The sequence below is a fragment of the Gymnogyps californianus genome, chromosome 5, assembly GCF_018139145.2.
Source record: "Gymnogyps californianus isolate 813 chromosome 5, ASM1813914v2, whole genome shotgun sequence".
Taxonomy (NCBI): Eukaryota; Metazoa; Chordata; class Aves; order Accipitriformes; family Cathartidae; genus Gymnogyps; species Gymnogyps californianus.
Window position 1 is genome coordinate 3,742,698 of NC_059475.1, and position 16,823 is coordinate 3,759,520.

General features: G+C 39.8%; 1 long non-coding RNA gene across 1 annotated transcript in view; it reads right to left on the reverse strand.

Moving 5' to 3' along the window:
• Nucleotides 1-351: 351 nt before the first annotated feature.
• Nucleotides 352-16,823, reverse strand: part of LOC127017176 (uncharacterized) — a 216,893-nt gene continuing 200,421 nt past the window's right edge. Inside the window, exon 3 of the long non-coding RNA XR_007766546.1 lies at nt 352-534. This is a non-coding gene — a long non-coding RNA (uncharacterized LOC127017176). The remainder of the gene's footprint in view (nt 535-16,823) is intronic.

A 16,823-nucleotide genomic window follows, 5' to 3' on the forward strand; every position in this document is an offset into this window, starting at 1 on the left:
ATTAATTTATTGTTATAATTTTTAATTTATTCTGAATGAGCTTTGAGATGGCTAACAGTCTAAAGTCAAATTCTTACTGGTCTTTGATTTCAGTTTGATTATTGACATTATTACTGTGAATAAAATTAATTATAAATTTGTACTGAAACTTTGTATCTATGTATGCTGGATATCTGCAAGACCTTTGTACTAAAAAGTAACAAGATAAAAGCACACACATTATAGGTCCTTGGCTATAATCACAGCTCCCAAAGCCCCATGCTGGCATCAGAAGTCTGATTTTCACATAAAAGCAAGACATGCCTTAACCCTCACAGGTAAATAATTCCTGAAGATGTTACCTACCTTAATGATTTTATGGATGTCTGAGTTTTCAAGCTGGGCCGGTCCTCTTAATGGGCTGAAATCCTGCCTGGGAACGGAGGCAGCGCGATGGTTCCCGATGTCAGCCTCCCTGGGAGGAGTCCCTGCAGGAGTCACCAGCACGGCCTCCCTCACTGCTGTGGGGCTGAGCTCTCTGAGATAGACCTCACCCTGCCCAAAGATAAAGAGCGGTTGATTGAAACACAATGTTTTCCAAAGAGAAGTCAACACAGAAGATAGCTTTCGTGTGGATAACTTCACCATTTACATAGAAAGCAGAGGTAAGGCCCGAGTGCAACTCCATCACAGATTGCCAAAGCCTCAGACTATCTCAACCCATCTAGAGTCTAAAGAGCTTGGAACAAAAGCAAAACTCTTTAAACTTCTTGAAAGTACCAAATCCTCCACTAATCAAAATAATTAGCATCTGCAATCTCCATCCTCATCAATCCTGCAGTGCCCACAAACAAGTTACTCAACCATGAATCTACTTCCCAGGCCTTTGTATATCTGTGTTCCTGACTCCACCTTCCCTTGCTATGTGAAATTTTTGCTTTCTAATATTCCACTGAGATTGGAAAAACTGTGGTGAAATTAAAGTTAAAATTGCAAGTAATAAAATACATGAAAATGTAACAATGGTTGCAGTCACCTCCTTGACTGATCTATCTGGCGTCACCGGTTTCCTGTGGGTATGTGCTGGTTTCTGCCATCCAGTCTTACACTAATCCAGTCCTCTCCAAAACCACCTTGTGCTTTGGCTTTGAGTCTCACAGCTTCTTAAGACAGTATGAGACCAGTCTATTCCCCCTTCCACTCAGTCGCTATCCAGGGGTCTACCCAAACTGACCACCCTGGGTTTCCGCTAACCTTTCCTGGGGGAGGCAGAGTCAGATGAACAGACGGCTCTCTCAAAGGATCCTTGTCCTTTCCGCAGGTTTCCTAACTCTAAACTACAGATGAAAAAAGTGAAGCAAATGTGACCCTTGCAATTGAGATCCTTTACGTGTACAAGCAGTCCTATTAAATTTGAACGGGAACATACATCATAATAATTAAAGTGGGCATGAGTTGGCTTTGAATTGCAGGAACTCTGGGTGACCACATTTCACTTTCCCTGTCATTGACTAAGATAGAATTTCCTCCCTCTCATCAAATGGCAACTCTTTTATTTATGGATTACATCTATGCCTTGGAAGGAGGTAGAGTTACTGATAAAGTTTTCCTGAAAAAAACATGCTGCATTTTGTTTCAGCGTCACAGATGACTGCAGTTGATCACATCTGTTTTCCAGCAGACATCAGTGTATCCAATTAGAAAGATCACAGAATATTTTAGAGGTCTTGGGATCATTTGGTCAGCCAAAAGATTTGGGCTTTGAAAAAGAGCAAGACGACAAATATGGTATGTGCTATTTTTCATGACAACCATGGTAAAATATTCTCTTAAAACTAGTTACGCAGATGTAATCCTTAGCATTAAATATATATACGTGTAAAAAACAAGAGTTTGGGGGTTTTTACTATTATTTTAAAAATTGCAGTGACTTAATGAGTTGCAGTCCTGGCTATATCCATTGAACTGATAGGAAAGGTTGGGGTGTTCATGGTCACAAAACATTTCAAAGACAAAAAAATAATTAAACTCTACTTTTCCTTGAAAGAATGCATGAAACCTTTAGTAAACAACATCCATTACTTAAAAGGATGGAACTGTTATCAAAATGCAGCTCTTAGTTTTGATAAGTCTTTTTAATTTTCACCTTCAGCTCTGATACGACAAATGCATCGCATAGAAGAATCTTCAGAATAAAAATTGGTTTTTGGATCTCTTTATTTCCAAAATGAAAATCCGTCTTAATGCTTTCATTCTACAATTGTAATGAGAGCAAGTAAGACAAAATTCCTAGGGAAATACAGAGGACAAGATGTCAAATAAGTTATCAGTTCTTAGTTCCAAAGTCTGAAAATGTCTTTGAAGTATCTCTTGCAATTAATTTCTTGGTTTTTCACTAATGCTTATGTTTATGATGTCCTCCTGGTACTCTGTAAATAACTTCACAGGATCTGACAGTTGAAACCATGGGGCCTCCAATCCATACGTATAGACTGGTTAGTTGAGTAGATTCAGTTGTTACTGGGTTTTTGTAGTTTTGGAAAAAAAGAAAAGGAAAAAAAAAAGCAAGAGCAAACAATTGAGAATTAAGGACCAAAAAAGCTGAACACAAAGCCAGAAGAAACACTGGGAAAAAATGATCTTGAGAAAAGCTAAGTGAATGAGCTTTTGAGCGAAGTGCTACCTGTGAAAAGGCCTTTGAACTACAAGGCAAAAGATTCTCCCTTGTTGCTTGATGCCTGCTTGAAGCCTTCAAGAAAACAAAACTTTGCATATCTAAGTAAACAAGCAGGACTATATGAAAAATTGCATCTTCCTCTTCATTGAAAAAAATGGCAAAACCTGTAATTCTATGGCTAATCAATTTTAAAAAGGAAGGAGTTAGTCAATCTTCAATATTATTGCATGTCTTTCAGATAAACCTTGAACACTGAGAATTTCTTTCTTCTCCGTGTCACATTAGCAACATTAGAGACATTCAACATTACGGACCCCACGCAAATGTTTCTGAAAAGCTAGGATCCTCTCCTGGACTTTAAAACTTTCTGGACTTTAAAACTTGCCTCATGGTTAAGATTGATACTCCAGCGAGCATTTCAGCTAAGAGTGAGACCCCTTGAATTGACCACTTGACTAGCCATTATCTGACAAAACAGTTCCTGTTGCAAAATGCTGGCATTCTTGGATAGATGATGACTGGAGTGGATCACAGATCTATTTTGACTTAAGTACTGTGATGGAGCATCCCTCTTGCAGGAGTGGAACCCCCACTTTGGGACTGGCAACCCAATGCCCTAACAAACAAACGCATTGCGCTAGCAGCGTGTTGTGCTGCAGCTTTCCTTCCAAAGGGCTTGACCTTCCACTAGTGGTGTTGGGACTGAGCTGTTAAACCCCTCAGGACAAAAGGAGTTCTCCAAGACCTTGTTATATGTTGAACATAAATAGGTATATTGTAGCCTTGCATGCAGTCTATTTTACTTGTGCAAGTATGTTTTTTGTTAAACACATAAAACACAGAGTGGGTTTTAATGGTTGATCAGATCCTGTTAAAGCAAATTGCATGTTTAAATACAAAGGATGAAAGGATCTCTATTATTCTACAAATTTCTAGCAGCACTGCACCTTAAAAGGAATTTTATAGCAAATTTGTAGCTTTGCAACCAGCTCATGAACCAGGGGGCATAAAAAGGACATGTGTTCCAAGAGCAAATGCATTCCATATTTCAGAAATAATAAGTTCTTGCTTGAACCCAGATCTCATCAATGTAGAGAAAGGATTTTGCATCCATGGGAAGAAAGACTTTGCTGTCTTCAGCAGAACATTATTTCATTAAGGTTGCTAACCTGGTCTGTGTTACAGCCAATCAAGTAATGTCTGAAAAGCCCCTGCTCTATACCAGCAAGCCCCAATGCCCTCCTTGACTTACACTTTAATTGCAATCCACACAAACATTCAAGAATAAAGATCTACGTAAGTGGAAACAGTGACCCTGTTGAACAGGCTCAACAGAGGTGAAAAGATTAAAATACCCTAACAGCAAAGTCTAGCAATAAGGTTTACGAAGGAAGTGCCATATATCTGCAGGTGATGGTGCCTTTCAGTACACAAACATTCTGTTGATGCAAGTGAATCTTCACATAGCCAGGAAGAAAATTTTCATGTAGTCTTAGAATTAATGTCTTGCTATTATATGAAGGTTGTAGAATTAGAAGGTGCAAAACATACGTACGCCTCATAGCCTTCAACTACAGTAATACTTGAGCCTCTGTACTGTGTATTTATACGGATGTCTGTAAACGTGTGAAAATGCTGTTGTGTTTTACGTTGAACTGCGTTTAAGCCAGTGGAACATTACGCACACTGCAGCCTACAGCTGTTAGGAATGCAGATGCCACTTAACCAGAAATAAGAGCAGGCAAATACTGAAAAAGGTGCAAAATTATAGAAACTGAAGGCTCTGGCAGAGGAATCCTGCTGGAGCTAACAGCTAGGGTTTGAGGCATTATCGCTGCCAGCTATCATCTGCTCCGTCTCTGTGCTAGAGGGTATCACCATGATCTCCTTGTCTTGCCTTTTCAGCTTTCATCAATTTCATTTGAAAACACTGTGCTATAAACCACGGTACCAGAGGATCTGAGACAGATTTGACCCTTGTGCTTTTCTACAGGCACGGGTAACCCCTTCTGCTGCCCCAGTGAGATTCAGCAGAGGTTGTCAGCTGGAGCCCTAAGCATATCGCTAGGGCAAGGGCAGTGAAAGTGAGAATACGTGATGATTTACTCTCTTTGATGTAAGTGAAGTCCTTGGATTTTTACATGCAGATCGAAAATTCCTGCTTCTCTACTATACAGGAACGTTTAATTAGTTGTAGTCATCTTTCTTGATTTCTACCCATACCTTTCTTTCATATTAACAGTTTTCTTATATGCATTGGAAGTTCCTGATCCCCAAAGGAGAGATTCACAGTGCTAATTAGGAGAAAGAAAATTAAAGGAAGAATGAAAATCAGTCAGAAACAGGAAAAAAAGCAGATTTTCAAGGTGCAAAATTATGTTCTTCCATGAGAAAAGTCATACTGGTTTGAAGTTGGTGAAAGTTGTCAATGTCTTCACCAATACTGAAGCTACAAACAATGAGCCACAGAACATCCCCTGCAAATTCAACGGGCCAATAAGCGTTGTAGAGCAGTATAATGGGTTGCCTGCACCATCTGAGCACATAGTAAACCTCAAAGTCTTAAAGTAACTATTCTCTGTTCTCATTTATGTAAATCCTTATAGGCACTCATCTCGGAAGTATTTGAGCTCTTTCAGTAGTGCACCGAGCAGTGATGCACTGAGACCTGCTACATCTCTTCCTCTGCAGAACACGAAATGTAAAAGGATGGGCCTTGACAGTCGAGCAGAGGGTGGCGAGCTCTGTGATAGTCGGCACTCCCCTGAGAACTTCATGGCTGAGTCATGCCCTCAAAAATGTTCTCTCTTGCATAGATCTGCTTTATCTATTTAGGAAAACCCTGTCGTGCCAGAAGAGTAAAGCTATTGAGGTTTTTTGTGACAGGGCATTGGCCTGGCTTTGCTAAGTGCTGGAGGAACGGCATGAAGGTTCATTTTTCTTCATCCACAGGCAGCAACCCATAAAGCTTTACATTCATATGTAGATGATACATTTTGAATGGCATAGAAAAATCAAATTGAGGAAGAAAAATCTTCCAAAATACATCACGATCCCAAATGACTTGAATACAATAAGCCAAAACTTTGACCACAAACTTTATGTGAAGTAAAGATGAATCCTGTATGATTAGCCAAAAGCTACAGAAAACATTCTAGTTCGTTGTTTCCCACTTTTCCACTGCATCCAAGTTTCAGTTAGTGTAAAAAGAAGGAAATTTCTATTTGCAAGCTAGAGAGACTTCCTGGGCTCAAAACCAGAGTATGTCTTTAAGCACTTTATCAAAATTCATGCCTCCAAAATCCCATCACAAGTGGCAACCTACATTATTCCTTTATTTTCAATATACAGGAGGTGTAGATAAAGTCCGGCTTGATTTTCTTACTCGCAACATGTCCAAATGCTTCTGTTGTAGAAAACTCCAGGTTTTCAGCGGCGTAAAGTCTTATTGTGAGAAGAGAATTGTCTCACATTTGGAAGCTAGGAGGCTTGCTGCTTTTTCTATTCCTTCCTGCCATCTGCAAGATCTCATATGGGGTAAAAACGGGAAATTACTTGAGCAAATCTTCAGCTTTCCTCAGTTTTCTTTAAATAACATCCTCAGCTTTCTGCCTCATGATTTACATAATAAGGAGACTGTGTTGTGTTATTACATCAGTTTCATTTCTTCAGGGAAAAGGCTCCAGATGTATTTGACTAAGTCATTAGTGCAAACATCCCATTTTTGTAACATCATTCCCTAGATCAACTGTAAAGACACACTGTTGATTTTGGCTACAGGCTTAGGAGTGGACAGACACTGCCACTTGATCTAAGCAGCTGCCTCCTCATTACTCCCTCCAACTTCATTGTCATGGAGAGAAGTACAAACCCCTAATGGATCCACAACATGAGCACCGATTCATAAAACCGAGCAGATGACTCATCTGATAAAAATCACCATTGTAAAGCTATTCAAGGAGTGGAGGGGGAAAAAAGATTTAGCCTTCCTTAGAGAGATTACTTCCTTTTGTCAGGGTGTTTTTCTTCAGTCATATGGGAATGAAATTATAAACAAATACAGAGTGCTGGATCCTGACACCTCAACTCCGGTGGGACAGTACTGCCAGTTGGTCTATTAGAAGCTCTGGTGATCCTTGTAGAGTAAGGTGCTACTCAAGGTGAGGAAGGTTACAAAAGCCCTTCCTGTCCGAGTCAAAAGCATTAGCGAAGTGTAAAAATGAACAATATATGGTCCAGCCTAGTTTTAGAAGTAAAAACGTTATTAATTTTACTACAGTATTTGCTGTTTGATCCAACTCATAGCAAAAACTTGACTACACTAAATTATTACCCACTACCACATTCAGCAGGAGGAAGCTTTTTTAATTGCAGATAAAGCATCATTGTTGATTTACTTTTGTACCCTCATATTAATCATCAGAAATGGAGAAAGTTAATTAAAATACGTAGTTTTAAATTTTTAGCAAATTGTTCCAAATGGCACAATAATGCATGTGACAAAAATGTGTAAACGAGTTCTCTGAAATACTTGAGCTGCCACAAAGCTGTTGCAAAGTAGAAGAATATACATGGTTAAGTAGACAAACAGCTTCTAAAAGGAAATAACCTGAATACCTTATTTATGAATAGATGTCTAAAGAATGGGTGAGTAATTCTTGTAGATGCTGACATGTTTGTATTACATTTGTGCCACAGCCTCTATTTGCTCTCTGGATGCAATCATAAGACAGATTTTTTTTGTAAATGGCTGGAGTTATAAATTGGATATGGACTGTCATGTCCCCATACAATAAACACTGTATTTTTCATTTAGAAACTCAGTAAAGACGCCTAGTATGATACAAAGATATGCAACGATTACAATGTACAAGCATGGTAATGGGCAAGCAAAAGATACATTATTTTAATATTTGAGACATGCTCTCCTACAGAATTAGACCCTCTTAAACGGTAAAAAATTGCACTTATTGGTGTCTACTGGATTTGTCATAACTGTTCAGATCCCTGTTGCTGTGCAGGAGATGTGGTATTTGCACTTAATTGCACCATTTGAAAGCCTTAGAAGAGGGCATTCTAATGATTAAATCAATGTAAACCAGGTTTCAGAGCCAAAATAATCAAAAGTCTGACCAAGGCAAATGTTCTCAATAAACTGAGCTTGCCAAACACAAGTGCTAATTAACACCTGATTCTAATTTGGTGATTGTGAAAGTGTGGCAACGGAGCCCTATGATTTTGCAAGTGGAAATAACATTGCTTCTCTCCATTGGTAGGTCGCATGAATTGCCCTCGTGGCCAAAATTCCTCCTTTTGATCCGCTCTGGGGACAATCCATCAACATGGTGGCAGCTATACTCAGGTTGTACAATACTTCTCTGTCTGAGGATATTTACCATTCCTTGGTGTTTTCCCAACTGTAATGGTTCTGAATGAAATGTTCTCTTCCTTGATGTTGGTCTTCATTGAAAATTTTCAAAATACTAAAGTTTAAAATATCACACTGACTACAAATGGCAAAGCCAAGCGGTCACATTCTCCTTTCGTATTTCCTGTTATGAGTGTTTCAGACTTTAAAGGGAGGAAGAATACTCTTTCAGCCAGTTTTTACACATGCACCTGAAAGCTCAGGACCTCCTCTGTACCGTATCAAGTCTTTGATTCAGCAAAACACTTATAACAAAAGCAGATGTATTAGCATGTGACTAATTCTTGAAGTCATTGGGCGTTTGATCAGTCACCTGAATAATTAAGGGTTTTGCCTTGCGTTACAAAGGAGAAATTCTTTACCCTCTTCATAGTGGGTGAGGACATACAACAGACCCAGCCAAAAACTGACACTAGACTGTATCTTTGTTATTTTTACCCAATAGCCAACCAAATGGCCAAGACTGACTTCGCAAACAGAAAAGGACTAGAAGGACTACTCTCTTTCCCAAAGTAAGCAATGAGTGTTTCCAGTACACACAGTGAGTCTCTTCTGTAGACAACTGCAACACCTCAGACCTTAGGACCATTAATCTAGTGTCATCTCTCAAAATAATAATTTTTTTTCTTTAAAGTGCACATTCAATGATACTCTCACATTTCTTTGCACAAAGGAATGATTCAGTGGCACATTTCCATCCTGAAACAAAAGTAGCACGGTACAAAATAAAGTAACTGCTACCTTAGACCTAAAAGTTGCAACACTTCTCACTTATGATATGCCTAAAGTAACATGCATTGATCTTCATGTGCAACACACATAAGTAATTACCAAGGCATACAATATATGAAGCATCTTCAAAAACAAAGCTACATAAATTTAACTTCTAGCTGACTGTCGGTGAATTTGGTTATAAAATCAACGCCTCATGTACTTGATCTACACAACAGTTACATTATACCATCTACTGATTTTTTTAATAGTTTACTCAGTCTCTCATTTAAAAAAAATATGGAAGCCAAATTTGTAAGTGCAGGGTCTGCAGAAATATTTGCAAAGACTCATAAGTATTTTATTACCTCTGCAGTGCAAATGTATTTGACTGTGTGTTTAAAACAACTGCAGTTTGTTCTTAATAAGAGTGAATCTGCACTATAAATGGCATCCCCTCTTTAGAAACAATACTTCCTTTATCTACTTGTGTTCAAAAGCGCGTAACAGGGAAACCTAACTTATCTGTTTCATCTTAAAACTGGAGCTGCCTGTCAAGCTTTGACAATCTTCAGATTCTTTTGGAAATAGGAAGCAACCCATTGTGTTCAAATTTGCTCTTAGTGACAGCTGATCCCACAGGAGCATCTAGTTAGAAAATAATTGATAGCACTTGAAACAGAAAAGATTGCAAATCAGGTATGACAAGTTTGCATTCGATGGCAGTCCTAAAACTAATTGTCCAGTTAAGAAATCAGCTTCAAAAGAGGAAAAAACTTAAGGGGAAGGAAATGAGAAGTTTGTTTATTGCACATACACTTTCATTCTGACAATATTTTCCTTTTAAAAGGCAGGTCTGGAATAAGCAGTACATTAAAGGGATGGGCCCAAAGCAAAACCTCTAAACCGAATACTCCGAACTTTATGACTCAAGCCCATCTGTAGTTTGTTATAAACAAGTCATAAGGCATAAATGAAAAAATCTGGATGCGGAAGGATAGAGGCTCGATCCTGCTACTATTGAAGCTAACAGAAAATCTCTTGCTGACTACAGAGGACTTTGGATCAGGCATTAAAATTCCAAAGTAATATTGGCAAAGCTTCAATCGTGTGAGTGTGTGCGCGCACGCTTGTGCATATATACACACACACCCCCAATATTAGGAATTTTTAACCCTGACTCTTATATCAGACTATACCACCGGATGTCAAAAATGAAGATAACATGGGAGGAAGTTTATTTTGATGAGGAAATCCCTAAATGCTGTTGAAAATATGCTTGGAATGGTTAATTAGTATGTAGGGGCTTTGGAGGAAATGATATCTTGCAGCTTGACCATCATCTTTTTGCCAGGTTTCCCTTCGATTTATCTCTTATCTGCAGGAAACTGTCTCACAGCTTCTGAATCTGCTGTTGGCTAAAAAGAGAAAAAGGACAATGACTCATTGTTGGGCAACAGGACAAGTTCTATTTGGATTCTAAATTTCCACATTAATGCTAGTTAATGTCATATCTAATGTACTTCAGCCCATCCAGGGGATATCCAGGGTGGGCTCTGAAACTAACCAAAAGTGAAAGTTCCTTCACAAAAATAACAAACAGTAAATTAAAAGAAGATACAATACCCAAGGGATGAAAACATTGAGTAATGCAAAAAGTATCTGCTGTATTTTCTATGACTAAGGCATCAAAAAGGCCTTATTAATAAATGAAACTATTGTAAACAGGTAAGCAACTGGTGACAGGATGCAGCAACTGATACCCACCAAAGTTAGCGCTGGCCAGAGAATATTAAGCACGTTGATTGCTGTGACTTATATTCGAAGGACTATTTTCACGCACAATCAAGCAATGCCGGATTCCTTACTCTGCAGCTTTTATTGAGGGCTGGCAATGAAGATCTGGTTAGCTACACATGGTGGGAGAGGTCGCTGTATCTGGCATCCACAAACGGGGCTGTAAGGAGCAGGGTCCGGGGAAGCACACAGGCGCAACGTTTGAGCATCCCGGCCTCTGTGCTGGAAGTAGAGCACGTATGTAAATGCTGAGCTTAAGGAAGTGCTGGGGGAGGGATGAGATGCATCAGATGATCGCTGTGCCAACACTAATGAGTACCTCAATGAAAGTATTAAGAAAGGATGGGGACATGTTGCTTCCATTCCCTCTCCTACAATGATTACTCCAGTGCTCAGAGGTGTGGCTTGATTTGGGTAAGAACTGAAAATTCAGCAGCTTCTCCAAATATTACATAAAAGGAAAGAATGACATAAAAACACGATCTAACCGTGTAAATATTTTTTCCAGTTTCACAGACCAAATCCCAAGCATGTCATGCGTCTTACATTTTTTATTCCCCCAGCTCTCTTTCCCCAGTGCTGAGCTAACATCTGAAATAAGAGTACACAATCAGTATGTTAATAATCAAGGAGTCTGCTCGCTGCATTATACAGACATCAGAGGAATTTCTTCCACTGTCTGATGAATATTATAAACAGGCCCATTTGTATTAACAGAGCCTTATGTAGCAAATCCAAAAGTGACAAACCAAACAGTTTTAAGTGGTTACATTCCATCTCCAAATGTCCCGAGTATCAAACATCACTAGAAACCTGCATCCTGGCTGCATGTGAGGAAAACAAAGAGGCCCTCATTCAGCTGGACTAGACGCTTGGTGTTGAAGCAGATGACTATGACAAGGTTTTTTAACTGCCAAAGTGACACTGCAAATGCAATCTGGTGTTGCAGCGGGACAGCCAGAAATATTGTATCAGTTACCGAGAGGAAAGGCATTTGTTCTTGAGAGCGACACTTCAGGAAGGGTTTACATCTGAGTCATCATCTTTGACAGCATGCGTGTCCATCAGCAAGCTGAACGGCAGAGCTTCTGCAAAACATTTCAGGGAAGTTTTAAGATCTGCAGATCACTGTGGACCTGATTCGCTACCCTGTGAAGTCAAAGGAAAGGTCCCCTTTCTGTGGGCTGAGGACTGATCCCTAGATGGTAATTCTTGGACGTAGAAACGGTATTAAAAATCCCAAGCACGTGGCCAAACTGACTGAATTATCACCCGAAACCTAACATTTTAGGCAAACTGAATGAATAGGCACAGCTCCTTCCCCATCCTGCTTACAGTACATAACACACAAAAGCAACAAGGGGTGGGGGGAATAGCAGGAAAGAAAAGATGAGAATCATATGAATGCTCCTCAGACTTTTTTTATTGGGTATGTTGCGATGGTTTCTGTGGGCTGCTCCTGCATCAGCTGGCTGTGAGACTGCCAGTTTTTCCCCTTTTTTACTGAGCTCTTTTCCCTCCACCAGCTTAGCCCCTTGGGAGACTGGGAGTCCTCCTGGAGCACACACATGCAGGCTGAAGTGAGAAGGGGACAGCCTCCTTGCTGCAAATCAGCAGCAGCAGATGCTTAGGTGCGGAGGTAGCGAGGCCGCAATCCTGAAGCACAGTGGGCTCTCCGGTGCATTTTAGAAGAGAGAGGGCTACATGTCTGCAGGTCTTTTCATTTCACATTAGATAACTGGTCGGAAATGCAGGTTCAGGCTATTTTGAGCTGACCGTGAAGAACTGTCTTCTCTGTGATCACCATCTGTCATGAGGCTTGTGCACCTTGGGAGTAGGGAGGACTGGACCAGAAATGCTGGGAAAAGGAGTTTCATTCACCAAAGCTGGCTGATGCTTATTTGCTGTTTATTTCAACCAAGCCACTTGGGTTTCCAAAGCGGGCCTGGAAACTGTGAAGGAACAGTCTTTCTCATGAGATTTCCTGTTGGTGCTGCATCCAGTAGCACCGGAAATATCACAAGAATAGCTTTTCTTGTGGTATTTTATTACTTCTGCTTCTGCTCCTGGCGGGAACTGGGAAGTACAGGGGTGCATGGAAATGAAATATAGTGGTCAGAGGAAAGTCTGCCAAACATTTGGAAACGACAACAGCAAGAAAGATCATTCACTTAAGTCTCAGGAACTGCTTCCGATCTGCTCTTATTTTATTCAGACACATTTATATGATGCTGCTTTTAAAAGTCATTCACTCAAGGCTGGCATCAGCATGCATTCAAACACCAACTATCTGTGGTTTAGCTGTGAGTACTGCTGGTAAGTTCCTGTAGAGAAGTGACTTCTGTTTCCTAAAATGTTTAACTGACATAATCCATCATCGGAATAAGTCCAAGCAAAAAAACCCCATCCTGCTACATCTCATAGTTGCACTACCTTTATTTAATATTATGGCAGCATGATTAGCCATATTAGACAATACACAAATCTGTGCATATAATTTCCTTGGTCAAAAGAGCATCTATTTCTCTGAATTTATTTCCTGCTCAAAATTGTTTGACAAATGCTTTGTGCAGACAAAATCTGTCTAGCAATTGTTTGTAAATACAGATTGCAAGTACTTTTTCAGCTATCTCCGACAGTGGTTCTTGGTGGCAGTAATGACTAAGCAGCACAAGCAGCTGCTAGCAATTCTCCCCCAGCCATGTTTGCCCTGAAGGCACAGTAAGGCAGCTCAGGGGCTTGATCCAGACGGAAGGGGAATGGCTCAAGCAGGAGTGGACACCTAGGAGCAGTTAGGAGGAAGGGGAAAGCCAACAACAGCTCAAGCCAGCAAAAGCTGTTTGGCAATTTACACCCTTGGCATTGCAATCAAAACTACCTAAACCACATGGGACTGTTTCCATTTCCTGTTTGGTTGATGTAATCTTTACAAGTTACTCCTGTTTCTTCCTGAAGTGAATTCTCCTTCACTGCAAAACTAATTTTGTTCCATTATTAAAGAAGTGTTGGCTGCTAATCAACACTTTGCCTTCCTGAACAAGCTCCATTTGCAAACAAACCGAATTAAAAGAGGAATGAACACAGATGAAGAGAAATTCAACTTAAAAGCCAGGACAAGATTCCCTGAGTTCATTCCCCTTATTATCCGACTGTCATACTCAGAGCACTTTGCTCAGTTTAGATTAGAAATGTGAAGTTTCGCTACAGATATGCCAATGTCATAAGGAATAACCACGAGTACTTTCAATTCCTTTTTTTGCAAGGGACATAGGACACTTGCCTCACTCGTGAATAATTGCATTGAAGTTGAGGGGACTAGTCCATAATGATGATTTGGCCCAAGAAGGCTGTTTTTCTTCTTGTGGTGTTTTGGAGAGCTAAAGGCACATACCGACAGAAGAAAAAAACTGTAATAGTTGGTTCCATATGCCCTGTAATAAAATGGGACCAAATTCTGCATTGACAACCTGTACAAGCATGGCAGAAAAAATTTCTTTTATGGTTACAAAATCTGTTTCATTCCTCACTCCCTCACAACTGCACAGATATTCTGAAGCATGGCTCACAGTTCAAAGTAATTATTGTTGTAAAATACCTTGGTTATCACCAAGGACTTTGTTGTTGCACTCTTCAGATGGCGTGGCTCCACTCCCAGATGTCTGCTCTTGTGCTTTCACCAGAGTCGCCCTGCACAGATAGTCTCTCCCCGCTTTGTGCCAAGGAAGAAGACAGTTTGAAGCCAGCTTCACTGGTTTTCCTTCCTACCTCCCCAGGTACAGGCAGTCGGGTCACCAGCCTACTCCTCTCTTGCTTCTCCCTACCTGCAAGTTGGTCCTGACACAGTACGCAGAGTTTTGCTATCGATCTCAGCCAGGGAGAGACATCAAATCTAATTACCTCCTCCTACAGGGAAAGGGGGAAAATGAGAGGCAAATTCAGGTAGACCCTAGTGTCACAGAAAGATGAGCAAAAGGAACAGTTAGAAGCCAGGCAGGAGTAAAACTGTTGACAAAAACTTTATGTTCTCTGTCTTCTTACAAAAAAGAAAAGGGGGAAAAAAAAAAGAAAAAAAAGGAAAAAAAGAAAAGAAAAGAAGAGAAAAGGAGAAGAGAAGAGAAGAAGAAGAGAAGAAAAAGAAAAAAGCATCCTTCATCACTCACTCACAAACAGGAGACGTCAAATCCCTTTTGTTTCACGTTCTGTACTGTTTTGAGTTGACACTATTGGGTGATATTAGGGTCATACCTAGTGGCTACCTGTGCATTTATTGCATACCTATACTTTTCACTGTATTAAAAGCTGGGACACTAAACTATAATTCTGTGGTAAAAGAGAATTGCTCTATTGTTGTAGAGTTGCATAATATATACATAATCTGTATGAACATATAATAAAAATTAGGGAACTTTTAGAAGTAACCTGAAAGACATTCTTTACATCAGCAAACGAAATCTGATGAAGGACTAAAGGATTATTATAGACCAACACAAACAAGTTGTCTCTATTTCAATGTACTTTCACACACATTATAACTTGATATTGACATAAAACATTATAAAGATGCACATTTAAACCTTCAAGATCATGCAGCAGCAACCTTCATCTAGGGCACAAGAATGACTCGCCATCATTATCCCAGAACTGCAAAGCAACTTGATGGCCTTTCCTTTACACTTTGTGCTTCTTTCTTATTCAAGTAAAGCTGTAAGGGTCTGCAAGGAGAATTTTAAAGTCAATGGGAGTTTTGACTGAAAAAGACACAAAATCTCCTTTACCTGGCATTTGCCACAACAGAGTGAAAGTCTGAAAATTCATAGCTGGGTTACATGCATCCAGTGCACTTTTATTTCACAACACTGCACAAAATGAAAATACTGCATAGGAATGGGTGGTCCAGATGAATATAGCCATCCCTTTCCACGATATTCCTGAAAAAGCCTGAAACAGCGACTGTTTTTCATGTTGCTTCACAACCCTGAAGTGTTAATAGTACACTCACAACAGAAAGTTTTCAATGTGCCTTAGTAACTATTGTGGCTGGATAGTAAAAAGTTTGAACAGCTGCAGATTCCATGTCCAATCTCTAGCTACGTTTTTGACAGACCTCTTAGGCTTGCATAATAAATACAGAAAAGCTTAAGCAAAGACACTGAATATCATTATCAACATTATTACGCGAGCAGATTGCAAACCACTCAGCATCCTAAAATGTGTCATTCGACTAAGACATTTTCCTGCCATTTTTTTTCTGTTCTCTAGAGAGCACCAGCAATCCTGAGGGTACGTACAGGTCTGAAAACTGCGGTTGTACTCGGATCTCGGATTGTGCACAAGTGACACGGAACAGCTCTAAATTCACCTGCTACCGGTACTTAAATAAAGCTTTGCTGAGAGTCTTTTGCTGACTTTGCTCCATTTAGAAATCAAAGGATGATTTCTTCCAAGTGACAGTCCTAGAAATGGTAACGTAATTGAATTAAAAATTAAAAATAGGTGCAAGCTGCAAAGCTCAGATTTGCCAACAGATTGAAAACTTTAGTGAAATTGAAGACCTTGACTGAAAGGTTCAGATGCAGCCAGAATCGGGGCACGGCTGGTTTGGCCAATTCACGGAAAGAGGTAAATCATAATGTGTAAGTCTGGATTCACTTATACATTTCTCTGGCATTTGGGAATGTTTGGGTCTGAAGTTTTGCGTTGAAATTGCAGCTACCTGTTATTATGATTTTAGTATCTACGTTTTAATTCTTTTCTAACACTTCAGTGGAACACAGGCTTTCAATTAACTCAGTGCTCTGTACTTGACTTTTCAAAGTAGCAACTGTAAATTAGAGGATAAAGAACTAGAAACGGTGTGAGGGTCAGCCCATGATAAAAGTTTTGCAGTCAATTAGAGCTGGCTGAGGTCCTGGCCCTCTGAGCTGTGGTCACCACAGCTAAAGCACGGGACAGAACTTGGGTTTGGTTCCCGATAGCCTCGTAAAATTCTTTTGATATTACTGGCATTTTATGTAAATGAAGGACCAAAAATAACACTCTTATTTCCCAGAAGAGTTTCAAAGATAAATTAGCTAATGTTTTCAAATCATTTGGATTTTAGAGTGGATGGAGGGGGAGGGGGCGAGAAAATGGAAGAAACACTCCGATGGGCCAAGAAAAACAGCAGATTCTCTTCCGTGTTCAGCAAACTACGTAAGCATAGGCTTAACTTTGAGAATGTGATTAAATCTA